The sequence below is a fragment of the Mus pahari genome, chromosome 4 (assembly GCF_900095145.1).
Source record: "Mus pahari chromosome 4, PAHARI_EIJ_v1.1, whole genome shotgun sequence".
NCBI classification, from domain to species: Eukaryota; Metazoa; Chordata; class Mammalia; order Rodentia; family Muridae; genus Mus; species Mus pahari.
In genome coordinates, this window is record NC_034593.1 from 25,566,797 (window position 1) to 25,580,175 (window position 13,379).

The following is a 13,379-nucleotide window of genomic DNA, read 5'->3' on the forward strand; positions in this document are numbered from 1 at the left end:
AGAGGCTGTTTTTTCCCATATGAGCCAGATGGGAGACCACAGTGTGGAGTCACGCACCTTACCCTGAGCGCTCTGGGTCTGGTTAAGCTGAATGAAAAGAAGAGCATCCGGATTACTCCCGCAGTAACCATAGACAGGAGGCGGGGCGGGGCGAGCGGAGGTGAGCCTCGCGTGGCCCCGCCCCTCGAGGGGACTCACCTGGGGCGGGCGGAGCGTGGGTGGGCGGGGCGAGCGGAGGTGAGCGACGCGCGGACCCGCCCCTCAGGCAGTTACGGAGGTTGGTGGCTTCTGGCCACTCACGCTACGCAGGGGGGCTGAAGAGTGCCAGCTGAGGTGAGCGCACGACTCAGTGGAGGCCACTGACCTGTCGCGTCGCGTCGCGACGAGGCTTCCCTTCCTAGGACCCGGGGTGACGCCGCGGTGCGGAGCGGGAAGCCACCGCCGACGTCTGTGGCGGACGAGGGGCAGTGTCCCACGGGCGCCCGGTCCCCACGCGGCGGTTCCCAGCCTTCTGCAGCAGGCAGAGAGGTGAGGTGGGTGGGTGTGTGGCGTTCCTCGCCGACTTCCCGGCACATGCCGGGCGGTTGAACCCTGCCCGGGCGCACCAATTTACTGCTGCTCTGCAGGGCGGTTGGTACTGGAGCAGGGCGGCTGGCGCGGGGACCCGCCCTGGGGAGCGAGGCTTAAGCAACTTCTCTCTTCTGCGGTGGTGGCCAAAACGGTGGCAACCCTCCACCATGTCCCTGTTCCCCCTGCGGAGGCCCCCACACCCACATGGCTGCAAGGAAGAAGAAGGAAATATGCCCACTCCCTCTCCAACTTGTGCAAATGATCTGATTAGGGCGTTGTTCCTCAGATCCCAGAGGTAGATCATACCCACGGTGACAGAGGACACGCGAAAAGTGGTGCTTTATATTTATGAATGTATACTAGCTCATATTGGCATGACCTATACCTAGCATTTCCTTGTGAGTCAAGTTTTTAAAGTTAACAGGTTACCTCCTGTGAGAATACCAAGTAAAATAAGAGACCTAACAGCAAAACTTGTGGAACTTGACTGTGCCCTGGTTTTGGAATGTTCTGGATTTTGAGGAAATACTTTTAGTTTTTGAAAGGGTATCGTAATTACATTTTACCATTTTAAAACATTTCTCTCTGCGTGTTTGTCTGTATGTCTGTGTCCTGTCTTCCCGTGTGCACACACGTGAAAGAGGACAGTTTCCTTGTGTGTCAGTAGTTGCATCTCAGGTATTCTGGCTTATGGCAAGAGTCCTTAGCTCCTGAGCCATTTTGGCTGGCTCCATAATTAGATTATTTAAAAAACTGCTCTTTTAGAATGACTGACTGAAGTTGAAATGTAAATTGAGGATTTGGGTGATCTGGAGCACACTGGGCCACGAGAGATTGACAGCCAAAGAGGGATCTTAGGAATGCAAGTCCTTTCTCTGTCTAGTTTTGCATTTGCTTGATATTTCCCTTTAAAAGTTGCAACACTACCTCCCCCCAACCCCCTGCAGAAGGTGAGTCACCACAGGTGATCCTAGTTTCAGATTCTATATCATATATAATTATTTTTCATAAGTTTGGATATGAATACTGCCTCATCAGACTGATCAGAAAAGATCGCAGTCTCTGCCTCTCTCTCTGTCTGTCTCTCTCTCTCAATAACACAAGAAGGCACAAGTGTATGTTAAGAAGATTGAGTTGATGCGGGTGGGTGCTGGCTCAGCTTTTTACACACACACACACACACACACACACACACACACTGAACAAACAAATGGGGTTAGGTTGCCTCCAGTCAGGCAGTTTTGTATCAAATGTGTTAGCATTTTTTCCAATGGCTCAAATCCCCTCTAAGTTATACTCAGCAGAAAAACAGGCCCAGGCTTCCAGTGTGGCTCAGCAGTAGAGTGTTTGCCTGACATGCTCCAGGGCCTGGGTTGGGTCTCCAGGACCCCTCAGCTCCCCAAAAGAGACCAGAGTGGTGAACATCCATGGTCTGCTTGTATTGTCATATACGCCTCTGTAATATTCTGTATGTCAAAAGTTTATTCAATGATGAAGACAGCATAAGATGAGCGGGGATGTACTTAATGCTTGAAAAAAGATCTGTATTGTTTTCTATATTTACTCCACTTTGCTTCTAGGATCATGAAACAAATACCCAGCAAAGAGCTGACTCCTGCAGTGTCGCATGGTCCATGCCATGCTTTTCTTTTTACCTGTGTGGAGAGATATTTGTGTTCATCTAACTTAGTTCTTTTGCTTTGGTTTTGTTGTTGTTGTTGTTGTTGTTTTTTGTTTGTTTGTTTGTTTGTTTTTCGAGACAGGGTTTCTCTGTATAGCTCTGGCTGTCCTGGAACTCACTTTGTAGACCAGGCTGGCCTCGAACTCAGAAATCCACCGGCCTCTGCCTCCCGAGTGCTGGGATTAAAGGCGTGCACCACCATGCCCGGCTTGCTTTGGGTTTTAACCTGTAATTCTTAATATGTTCTATCATGTTTGCTTGGCAGATTGTGAAAGTGTAAGATTCCCAAGCGGGAAGGGCTGAAGTTTGGTAAACAAAGAAAGAGATACAGACTCCTGAAAGATAAACCTACATTCTAAGTAACTTCACTGAAACTGAACGTGATATTCCTTTTTGCTTAAAGAAAGGCACCACATAGCACTCTGCCTGTGACAACTGACTGGTGAAGTGTTAGAAAAATTGCCTCAAAGGGAAATATGAGACAGCTTATTCTTGAGTCAGACGAATGACCATGGCCTAGGAACACATTCAGGTTGGCCCAAATCACACATTCTAATGTGATAATTGTCTCATAGTGATTTTTTTATAGTTACAAAGCAATAAAGTCATAAATCAAACCATTTAAAAATATACATTGACNGACACATGAAGAAGGCCATCACAGCAAAGAGGCCAAAGCTTTGCTGTGGCTCTCAGATACTGTCTGATCTGTCTTTAACTCTGGAGTGGTGGGAGCTAGTGGTCCTACTAAGTTAATGCGTTCCAAAGGATGGTCAATTAAACCAAATGCATCCGCAGTCACATAGTTCTAGTTGTTAAACCATATACCCCATATAGTGGGGTGTTTTGTTTTGTTTTCCTTCTGGGAATTTGGTCCATAATACCTCAGTAAAATTGTTTGGTGTCTGGTTCAGTTTTCATTGTAAGAGTAATTATGCAATGGTTGCCAGGCACTCACTACCTTAGTTTCTGAGAAATTAGGAAAGCATTGATAGATTCCTTTGCTGTTTTGTCAAAATGAGGTGGAAGGTGTGTTTCATTTTTCACCTCCACCATTTGTGGCCATCTCACAGTTTATAGAAGGTTAGGATATAAAGGTTAGAACATATGGACATTAGCCATAAGCTAACTAATTCTTTTCCTGAAGGTAAAGAGACCTGGGCCTCATTGTCTCTGTCCTCTGTTACCTGGCTGAGGAAAATGGGTGCTTAAAGGAGCTCCATCTGTTTTTCAAGAGAAGAGTTTTAGCGATTTGGTGGGGCAATATCATTACCCATTTCAGTCCAGCCAGAATTCTTTGTCAGTGGACCTATTTCTTTGACAGATACAGAGAAACTTAAAAAAAACAAAACTGTACACAACTGCTCAAGACAGTTTATTTAAAACCACCCCCAAACTTGAAAGATCACAGCTCTCTATCAACAACTGAATGGACTAATAAATTATATTCATACAAAGGAAAATAATCTATATATAATATTAAATAATGTTTATAATATAGATACTTCTTTAAAGCATTATGCTGAGTGAATGAACTTATACACAAACACCTACATTTTTAAAAGTGTTTTTATTCTGGAAGAATTTCATATATTTTGATCATATTCACCCTTGGCCCACTCCTCACCTTACCTTCCTACCCTACCCACTCAATTTCTAGTTCTCTTCTTCCTCTTCCTCCTTTTCCTCTTCTTCCTCTTTTTTCTCCTCCTCTTTCTCCTCTTCCTCCTCCCCCTTCTTCCTTCTTTCTTCTCTCTGTCCTCCGCCTTCGTCCTCCTCTACTCTCTCCCCCTTCCGCTCCCCCTATGCAGTCTAATTTATGTTACCTAACTACTCTTGGGTATGAGCCCTGCCCCCGTAATGTGGTTACCCTACCAGGAGTGACACAATTAAAGAAAACTGACTCTCCCAGCAGCTACCAAAGTGGCTCATCATCAAGTCGTGGGGTTTTATGCTCTCCTCTCCCTCCTCCATGCAGGAAGTTTTTCTGGCTTGAGCTTGAGTAGTCTTGTGCATGTAGTCAGTGCTATGAGTCCTGTGTTATCGCCCTGTTGAATCTTGAAAACACTGTCTCTCTCAAGTTCTCCAACACCTTAGGTACTTACACTCTTTCTGCCCCTTCTTTGAAGGTCTCTGGTCCTTGAGGGAAACAGTTTGATATAAATATCTCATTTATAGCTGAGCACTTCACCGTATATCTGCATGTTAACCAGTTAAGGATCTCTGTGTTGACTGCCATCTATTGCAAGGAGCTTCTCTGAAGAGGGTTGAGAGATGCAGGATGGGTATGGCCATAAGTTATTAGGAGTTGTTTTAACACTGTATCCATTTAGCAGAATAATAGATAGTATCAGGTTCTCCCCTAGGACCTATCAAGCCATAGGTTCTAGGCCCAGTTAGTGTGTGGTCCATCTCTGTGGAGTGGGCCTTAGATACAATCAGGCAGCGGTTGGCCACTCCCATAACATCTGTGCTACTCAGTGGGCATATCTTGTCAGACAAGTTAGGATTGTAGTTTTTAGGGTTCATAGCTGGATGAGCTTGAACCTCTGGTAGTATGCATAGTATTTTCTAGCTGTATGAGAGCTAGCCAGTTGGGGTGAAGTTTCCAGTTGAGTACCAGCTAGATTTCCCCAAGTTCTATGACTTAGCATGTAGTGTTTTCAGCAGTAGATTCTTGGGTTAATTTCTGAAGAGTAGTCAAGTGCATTGGCAGTAGCCTGGACTGTTTGGGGATCTATGGAACTCCATTGGCCAGTTCGGAGTAGCCTTTTGTATCTTTTCCTTGGAGATCATCAAGCCTCTTAAACATGCTAATGTTTTAAAAGAAAAAGATGGCAGCAGTCTGATAATGTGGGGACACAAGTGTATCCCTAGCATGAAATCACTTACATAGCTAATATTCCAAATTGGTTTTCTCCCTAGTCCTCTAAAATAAGAAGCAGAGAGAGAAAGTTGCCAAGTCTCTAAGTGACCAGGGAGTGGCCTGATATTTCCTCTTTTCCGATAGAGAATACTGCTAAAAGCCATTATAAGGAATTACCACAAATGTGACACCATCTCAACCCTGATCTGTGTGGCTAAAGGGGATAAAGACATTAGAAAGGCAGATTGCTCCCTTGCTAGCTTAGAAACGAGAGGAGAGGCATGACATCCCTCCCAGTCAGCAGCAAGCTACATTTCTGTGTGTCAATACATAACTCTCCTCGGCCCCATGTCACCCCTCCTGTGAGTGTATAGAGGGTATTTAGGCTTCTGACTAAGGGTGACATGATATCTGAGGGAGCCAAAAGGTTTAAAGACTTACTTTTACTCATGCATATGTGTGTATTTCTGTCTGTGTGTGTCGTGTGTGTGTGTGTGTGTGTGTGTGTGTGTGTGTGTGTGTCTTGTGTGTGGGGGTGGTGGTGGTGGTGCCTGAAGTGGCCAGAAGAGGGCGTTGGATCTCCTGGAGCTGGAATTCTAGATGCTTGTGAGCTACATAACAAGGATGCTGGGAATCAGATTTGTGTCCTCTGGAAGAACAGCAAGTACTTTAAACCTCTGGGCCATCTCTACAGCCCTCTTTTGCTCTTGTTATTTTTCTGATAAAGGGTCCATGGAACCCAGGCTAACTTCAAACTCTGCATGTACCTGAGATGACCTTGAAGGCTTGCCACACTCGCCTCCTGCTGTGATTCCCTCTTTTGGTTCTATCTGGTTCTGGGTATTAAACCCATGGTTTACTGCATAGAAGGCAAGAACTCTACCAATGAGGCTGTGTTCTCAGCCTCTCAAGTCATTGGAAGAAGAAAATTTTAACTAACAGTCCATGTTATTCTTTTTATTTATTATACTTTTTTGTTATTATTATTTTTGAGACAGATTTTTGCTCTGTATCCCGAGCTAGCCCAGAGCTTGTGTGTAACCCTCCTTCCTCAGCCTGCTGAGTGCTGGCATTACAGGCATGGGTCATCTCACCTAACTTCACACATGTTGTGTGGGAGATCGGTGGAGTGGTTATGTGCATATACACTGGTGTGCTCATCTCTTCATGTCTCTGGAGGCCAGAGGTTGATGTCAGGCATCTTCCTCCATTACTCTCTGGCTTGTTTCTTCAGAGACGATCTTACTGAACTTGAAGCTCACCATTTCAACTAGGTTAGCAAGCTAGAAAGCCCAGGACCCACCCATTTCTGCCCCAGCTTCAGTGCTGGTTACAGTTGCACTCAACCACACCTGGCTTTTTTATAGGTATTCTGGGGATCTGAACTTGCTTCCTCATGATAACCCACTGATCCATGTAACCATGCCTCTCACAAACTTGCTTAATTCTCACAAATCTCTCTTACACTGGGTATCACAGCCCATTTTGCAGAAGGAATCGTGCTTGGAAGACTTACTATTTAGCTTTATGGCCTATAACTAGTAAAGTCATGTGACTAGAGTTTCAGGACTGAAGCCTGAGCTGGGCAGTTAAGTTTACCACCTCCCCTCCACATTCCAATACTACAATTATTTAAAAAAGCAAGCAATGATAAAAGAACGGAAAAAGGGGATTCAGGCACCATTTGGGAAAAGGGACAAAGGGGTCCAGCAGCTCCAAGTTCATCTTCAGGGAACCATGATTGAGCTTTAGGTTTGAATGGAGAAGGAACTGGGACAAGGGCAGGAGATGTGAATTCACTGTTAAACTGTCCCAATCAAGGTGTGGTCTGGTTGACCAGTGTCTCATCTGGTTCTGCAGTGTGGTCCAAAGAACTGGCTATCACTCTTGTCACTTTAGGGGAGCAATCTGGTTCCTACAGGGTGTTTACTTTTGATCCCAGAGGAGCATCTCTCTGTAGAGCTGAGGGTAGTCATGTGAGGTTTCCCTGTTTCTGGGTGTCATCAGTCTTGAAGGGAATGAACTCGGTTAGATAAAGAGCTACTCCTGGAGTAAGTAACAGGCAGGTGCAGAGTCAAGCGGCTGTCTGAGCCAAAGCAAAGGAGGCCTGGTGTCCAGCTTTCAGCCCACACGTTATTCTGGAAGCCTTGTGCCTTTATCAACAGTAGAATCTAACTACCTGTTAAAGTAACTCCAAGAGTGGCACTTCTCTCTGAGAGAAGTGAGGTTCACATTACTCCCAGCCTCTCCTCATTGCCACCCAGTATTACATGATCTTCATTATAAACTACATGTAATGTAACTTCTGCGGTGACACACTGGGCAAATGAATCATATCCAACCAGCACAGAGTTAAAAAAGAAAAAGGATCCTGCACTGAACAGTCAGATTGGAACCTAAGAGATGGCAGCTCCAGAGGCTAAGGTAGAAGAGCTTGGGTAGGTCCTCCATCTCAAAACGAAGTAATTATAAATAACAATGAGGTGGTATTACAGCAGATCAAGTGTAGAGCACATGATTAGAATCTCAGCAACTCTGGAGGCTGAAGAAGAAGAGTAAACAAATTCAAGGCTAGCCTGAGCCAAATAGCAAAACCCTATCTCAAATAAGCAAATAAATACAGGGGCTGAAGCCAGTGGTAGAACACTTGCCTAACAGGCCCTGGGTTCCACTATAAGACATTTTTATTTTTGTTTGCATGAATGTGCATGTGTTGTACACACACATATATACATATGTGTATGTGTGTGTGTACATGTGTGTATATGCATGTTTACATGTATATGGGCACACTATGGAATGACAACTAGGCATGTATGTTTGCATGCACATGAAGGTCTTAGGGTGATATCAGGATTGATCCTCAATCATTCTTCTACCTTATTTATTAGTCAGAATCTGTCAGTCAAACACAGAACTCCCCAGTGTGGCTAGTGTAGCTAGCCAGGTGGCTCTGAGGATCCTCTGTCTCCACCCTCTAAGGCTGGAGCTGCAAGCTGTCTGCCATGCCCCCTGTTATTTATGTGGCTTCTAGAGATTCACACTCTAGTCCTGCTTCTCACTCAGGAAGTGCTTTAACCACTGAACCATTTCCCTAGCCCTCAAGCACCAGGAAAAAAAAAATTAAAGGGCCAACCAAAGACACTTCAGAGGCTCGTAGCCTTTGAGAATGTGAAAAGCCTCGTGTTTCATCCTGCATGTGCCTGTGTCAAGGGAGCATGTTAGGCTACGGTTCTGGCTGGCTTTATGTCAACTTGTTGGAAGCTCAAGTCATTGGAAACAGGAAACCTTAATTAAAAGAAACACCCCTACCAGATTGGCCTGTGGGCAAGACAGCAGTGTATTTTCTTAACTAGAGATTGATGTGGGAGGGCCCAGCTTACTGTGGGTGGTGCCAGCTCTGGACTGTTGGTCCTAGCCTGCATAAAAGAGCAAACAGAACAAGCCAGTAAGCAGTGTCCCTCCATGGTCTCTCCTTTAGTTCCTGTCCAATTTCCGGGGATGATGGACTACAAGCTGTGAACTGGAATCAAACGTTTCTTCCCCGAGTCGCTTTGGCCGTGGTAAATATCGCACCGAGAGCACTAACTAGAACAGTGGTCATTTCCTTGCACTCATGCTTTTCTGGTTTGCAGGACATTTTAGTTTTACAGAGGTGAGGTCAATGTTGGAAGCCTCAGGGTGAGAAAGGAGTGCTTGTAAGATGGAAGGTCGGGGCTGTGTGCCTTGGAAGATGCAGCCTGAGTCTGGGTTCCAGAATTGCCCTGAGCTAGATCCCAGGCACACTGAAGGGCTGCCAGGATTTGCCTTCTCCCTGTTTCTGCTCTGTCCACCTGACTCCTGCTAACTACAAGTCTGCTCCTCTATGATGCTTAGGCACAGCTTCTCAGAAAGCTCAGCTTGAATGAGGAACTGAGGCACTTGCCCACAGCCCAGTCTTCCAGATGCTTCCATTTCCTCAATTTGAAACTTTCTGTTAAAGGTCATGGGGTTGATGTTCTCATCTCTGCTGAATCTGCAGTTTCATCACAGTTAATGTTCTGTTGAGAAAATGGTTTCCTTCCTCAGAGTCCTTGGGTCCACAGGCCTGGGCACTCACAGACATGAGCCTGTGGGATAGTTTGAGGGAAAAAAAGGTGCTGCTTTGAAGACTTTGTCAGTACACTGTCACTGTAGGTGTGTCCTAGTGGACAAGCAAGGGCTGCAAATGGAATGCCTCTCTTAGGCCTAAAGACATGAGCCTACAGATGTGAGCTCATCTTATAGACACAGATGTTTTGTAAATGGCAAGTCAGCAGGCTGCTGGTGGACCTTTCTGGAACTCTACAATTCAAGTTTGACTGTGTGTTCTGTTGTCATCTCATTGCCCAGATAAAAGAGGATTGCCTGACCATTGGCTTGAGCAAGCAAAAGCAAGACAGAACAGTCCAGAGTGGGGACAGGGTATGTGGGGACTGATTTCTGGTGGTTCTACCGCCACACTGAGTAACATTTTCTTACTGTGTTTAGCCTCTCCATATCATATCTCTTATATAAAACAGAGATAATAATAATGCTCGCCTTGGAGATGAGCCTTATGTGCAGTGTATGCATAGGACTCATGGACAATGGAGGTTTCCCTGTTATTGTTGATGACTGAGCCTGCATGGTGTATTTACCTTGAGTCTCAATTAGGGTTTCCATTGCTATGAAGAGACATCATGACCGAGGCAACTCTTTTTTTTTTTTTTTTTTTCCAAGACAGGGTTTCTCTGTATAGCCCTGGCTGTCCTGGAACTCACTTTGTAGACCAGGCTGGCCTCGAACTCAGAAATTCGCCTGCCTCTGCCTCCCGAGTGCTGGGATTAAAGGCGTGCGCCACCATGCCCGGCAAGGCAACTCTTATATAGGAAAACATTTCGTTGAGGCTGGCTTACAGTTTCAGAGGTTCAGCCCATTATCATCATGGACGGAAGCATGGCAGCATGCAGGCAGACCTGGTGCTGGAGAAGGAGCTAGGAGTTGTACATTATAATCTACCTGTCACCAGGAAAGACTCTCACACGGAGCAGAGCTTGAGGATATATATTACCTCAAAACCTGCCTACACAGTGACATACTTATTTTAACAAGGCCACACCTCCTCCAATAAGGCCACATCTCCTAATAGTACCACTTCCCATGGCCAAGCATGTTGAAATCACCATACTTTGTGTAGACTTTTGCGGGGCTGTGGGTGTATGAGAAAGAGGGGGGAGGGAGAGAGCCCGTGTCCGGCCAGAGTTCCTGTGCTCTGGGCAGGTAGACGCAGGAGGACTGCCGGATGCTTTCCATGTGGCCCCAGGTGGGCATCTGGCTGTGAAGCCACTGACCCCACATGGTGGGGGGGGTGGACAAGGGGCAGCCCCTAGTACCAGGTTCTAAATCTCTGGCATCCCATGCTGGATACAGCGGAGGAGCTGAGAACAGAATAGGGGCCCCTGGTGTGGCACTCGGCCCTGGAGATATGGGAAGAGAGGGCAAGGGGAAAGAAGGGCGCCGGGTGGTTCCCACGCAGGGGAGTGTCTTTAGTCTGGGCCTTGATGAACAGAGACAGGCTATGGTCTTAGAGCTTTATTGTAGAAAGGCAGGGAGAAAGGAGAGAAGGTAGAAGGAGAGAGGGAGAGGCCGGCCATGGCCACGAGGAGAGAAGGGGGAAGAGAGAAAGAGAAGAAAGGCTAGAGAGTAAGAGAGGTAAAAACTTAGAGAGAGGTGGGAAGGGAGAGAGAGGAGAGCTAGAGAGCAAGAAAGCTTAAAGAAAGTGAGAAGCCCCTCTTACAGTGGGCTTTGCTATCTTGCTGTTGCTAGGTAACTGTGGGGGAGTCTAGCCAGAATGCCAGAAGCTTGGGACATTGTCTTCATGACTGCTAGCCACACACCTCTCTTGTGGGGGCTGTGGTGGCGGAGCCCCCAGGAGCCAGGGGTCCAGGAGACATGATCGAACACCTACTATCCCATGTAGGTGGAAATTACCACCCATCGGGTCCCACTGGGGTTCAAGACCTAAGCTCTACTGGAGATCAGGCTGTCTGTGTGTAGCCCCACAGACTTTGTCCACCCCATGATGCTAGAAAGAAGAGAGAAAGTTACAAATGCTTTCCAGCTCTGACCTTTCTTTCTAGGGGGATCTGTGGGCTGCCCCATGACCTGGTTCTCCCTGACAAATGGTGTGTGTGCTTCATGCATTCGGCAGTTTTGAAATGGGTAAGAATCTTGACCCTGAACTCAGGCCCTGTCTCTGTTATTTGGGAGTGAAAATCCTCTCTGACTGAAAGTCATGGAATACCCCAACCCTACCCTAAAACATGCATTCATGAAGATGTAAAGACTCCCTAGTCCCCACTGTGGAAGTGCAAGCTGTCAATATAGAAACAGAGCTGTGCACAGGAGCCTCTGGCGTACTACAGCCTGGAGGGCCTTAGGGGTTGAGTTGTCTGGAGTTCTGGTGACTCCTGTCCCAACTGGGGCTACACAGGTGTCACGAGGGCCACGAAAATTCAATGGGATCCTGACACAGGCACAGTGAAGACCCCATCCAACTTGCCTCTGACAATGAGACAAGCCAACCCTCACGTCAAAGGGAACAGAGAGTCCATTCTGCAGTCAGATGGCAGTGACCATGGTTTGGGAACACAAATCCTGTGTTTATGAAGCTTTTATAGTAACAGAACAAAGAAAGGCAGATATCAAGATTCTTCTCAAATATAGCAAATTGGGGAGAACTCTACTAGATACTGTCACCATCCTCGGCCCCCTTTTTTTTTTTTTTTTTTTTTTTNGTTTTTCGAGACAGGGTTTCTCTGTGTAGCTCTGGCTGTCCTGGAACTCACTTTGTAGACCAGGCTGGCCTCAAACTCAGAAATCTGCCTGCCTCNGCCTCCCGAGTGCTGGGATTAAAGGCGTGCGCCACCACGCCCGGCACTTTCTTGGCCCTTTATTGCTGAAAACTCCAGGTCTGTTTTTATAGTCCAAGGTATTTTTTTCTGTTAGTCACAGGACATTAGACCAGACACAGAGGTAGACAAGGAATAGCTATTTAGGGGCTAAAGATAACCCAGCATAATTGTAATTAGTTCCGGGTCTGCAGCATTCCAACAGCTCCTCAACACTGAGAGCTTGTTCCCAGAAGTCCTTGTTCACGTGGGAACTCTGGAGCAGTTTTGCAATTTCCTTTTTAACTTGGAAAAGTATTATATTTTTAACTAATATTTATACTTTAAGTTAAACATTTTTCTGTCCTCTTAAAAGGCTGTCTGGTTTAACCTTCATCCAGTAATGGGGCTTTGCCAGCATCTGTCACTGTTGCCTTTGACTGCCTGTAAGGAGAGAGAGGAGAGAGGAAAGTGAACTGAGAAGTGAGCCTAGACACGGGCACACAAACTGGGGACCAGATTCTTTATCACAGATGGTGGTGTGAATGCCCATTCCTTATGTCTCTGAGGAGTCCATGAGGAAGGCCTGCTTCTGGGGACTGAAGATCTTGCTAGCTTAGAGGCTAGAAGCATTATATGAATGGAGGAACAGCTGGTTCTCTCTGGGCATGTTCTGAGCCTCAGCTGCGCCTCAAGGTCAGACTCAGCAATGCAGCACATCTCACCAGGCCTTGGCCTTTGCCCTGCATCCAGCCAGCTGTTCTAGGAAGAAACCCTGTTCCTCAGTTAACAGAACCGAACCTGGTCCTCTCCCCCCAAACCTTCGATGGTTTCCCTTCTCTCCCCTTACCCTGCCACACTCCATGGGTATCCTTGCCTCCCAATCCTAACCCTGCCCTCCTTCAACTCTTTACTGTTCTATAAGTTTAAAAAGAAGTGATTTTATTTATTTGTCTGCTGATTAGTAAAACACTTCCTGAATTGGTGTCATCCTTGTAGAGGGGCCATGCTAAGATCTGCCCTCCCAGCTTCAGTGCATATGCTGCTGAGAGGAGTCTACACCTTGGGTGATGATTAGTCATCTCCACTGACAGCTTGATCAGATGTAGAGATGCCTGGGGATTACCGAAGCTGTCTCTGCTGTGACTGTGACAATGTTTCCAGAGATGACTGGCATGTGGGAGAGCAACCGAGTGTGGGCTTGGGGCCCAGGTGGAACAAGAGCTGAAGAAGAGGGAAGCCATCACTAGTGGCCTGCTATATCATTGTCATTATCATACTGTGTGTGTGTGTGTGTGTGTGTGTGTGTGTGTGTGTGTGTGTGAGAGAGAGAGAGAGAGAGAGAGAGAGAGAGAGAGAGAGAGAGAGAGAG

At 46.5% G+C, this 13,379-nt stretch overlaps 1 protein-coding gene across 3 annotated transcripts in view; it reads left to right on the forward strand.

Annotated features, from left to right (window-relative positions):
• The first annotated feature begins 224 nt into the window (after positions 1-224).
• Positions 225-13,379, forward strand: part of Gpr160 (G protein-coupled receptor 160) — a 39,831-nt gene continuing 26,676 nt past the window's right edge. Inside the window, exons 1-2 of one of the 3 annotated variants that reach the window (XM_029537843.1) lie at positions 388-528; positions 8,599-8,680. The gene's annotated coding sequence lies outside the window, so the exon portion shown is untranslated. Of the gene's footprint in view, positions 334-387; positions 529-8,598; positions 8,681-13,379 lie in introns of those variants that run through there. The other 2 variants (XM_021196796.1, XM_029537844.1) reach the window with 2 other exon arrangements.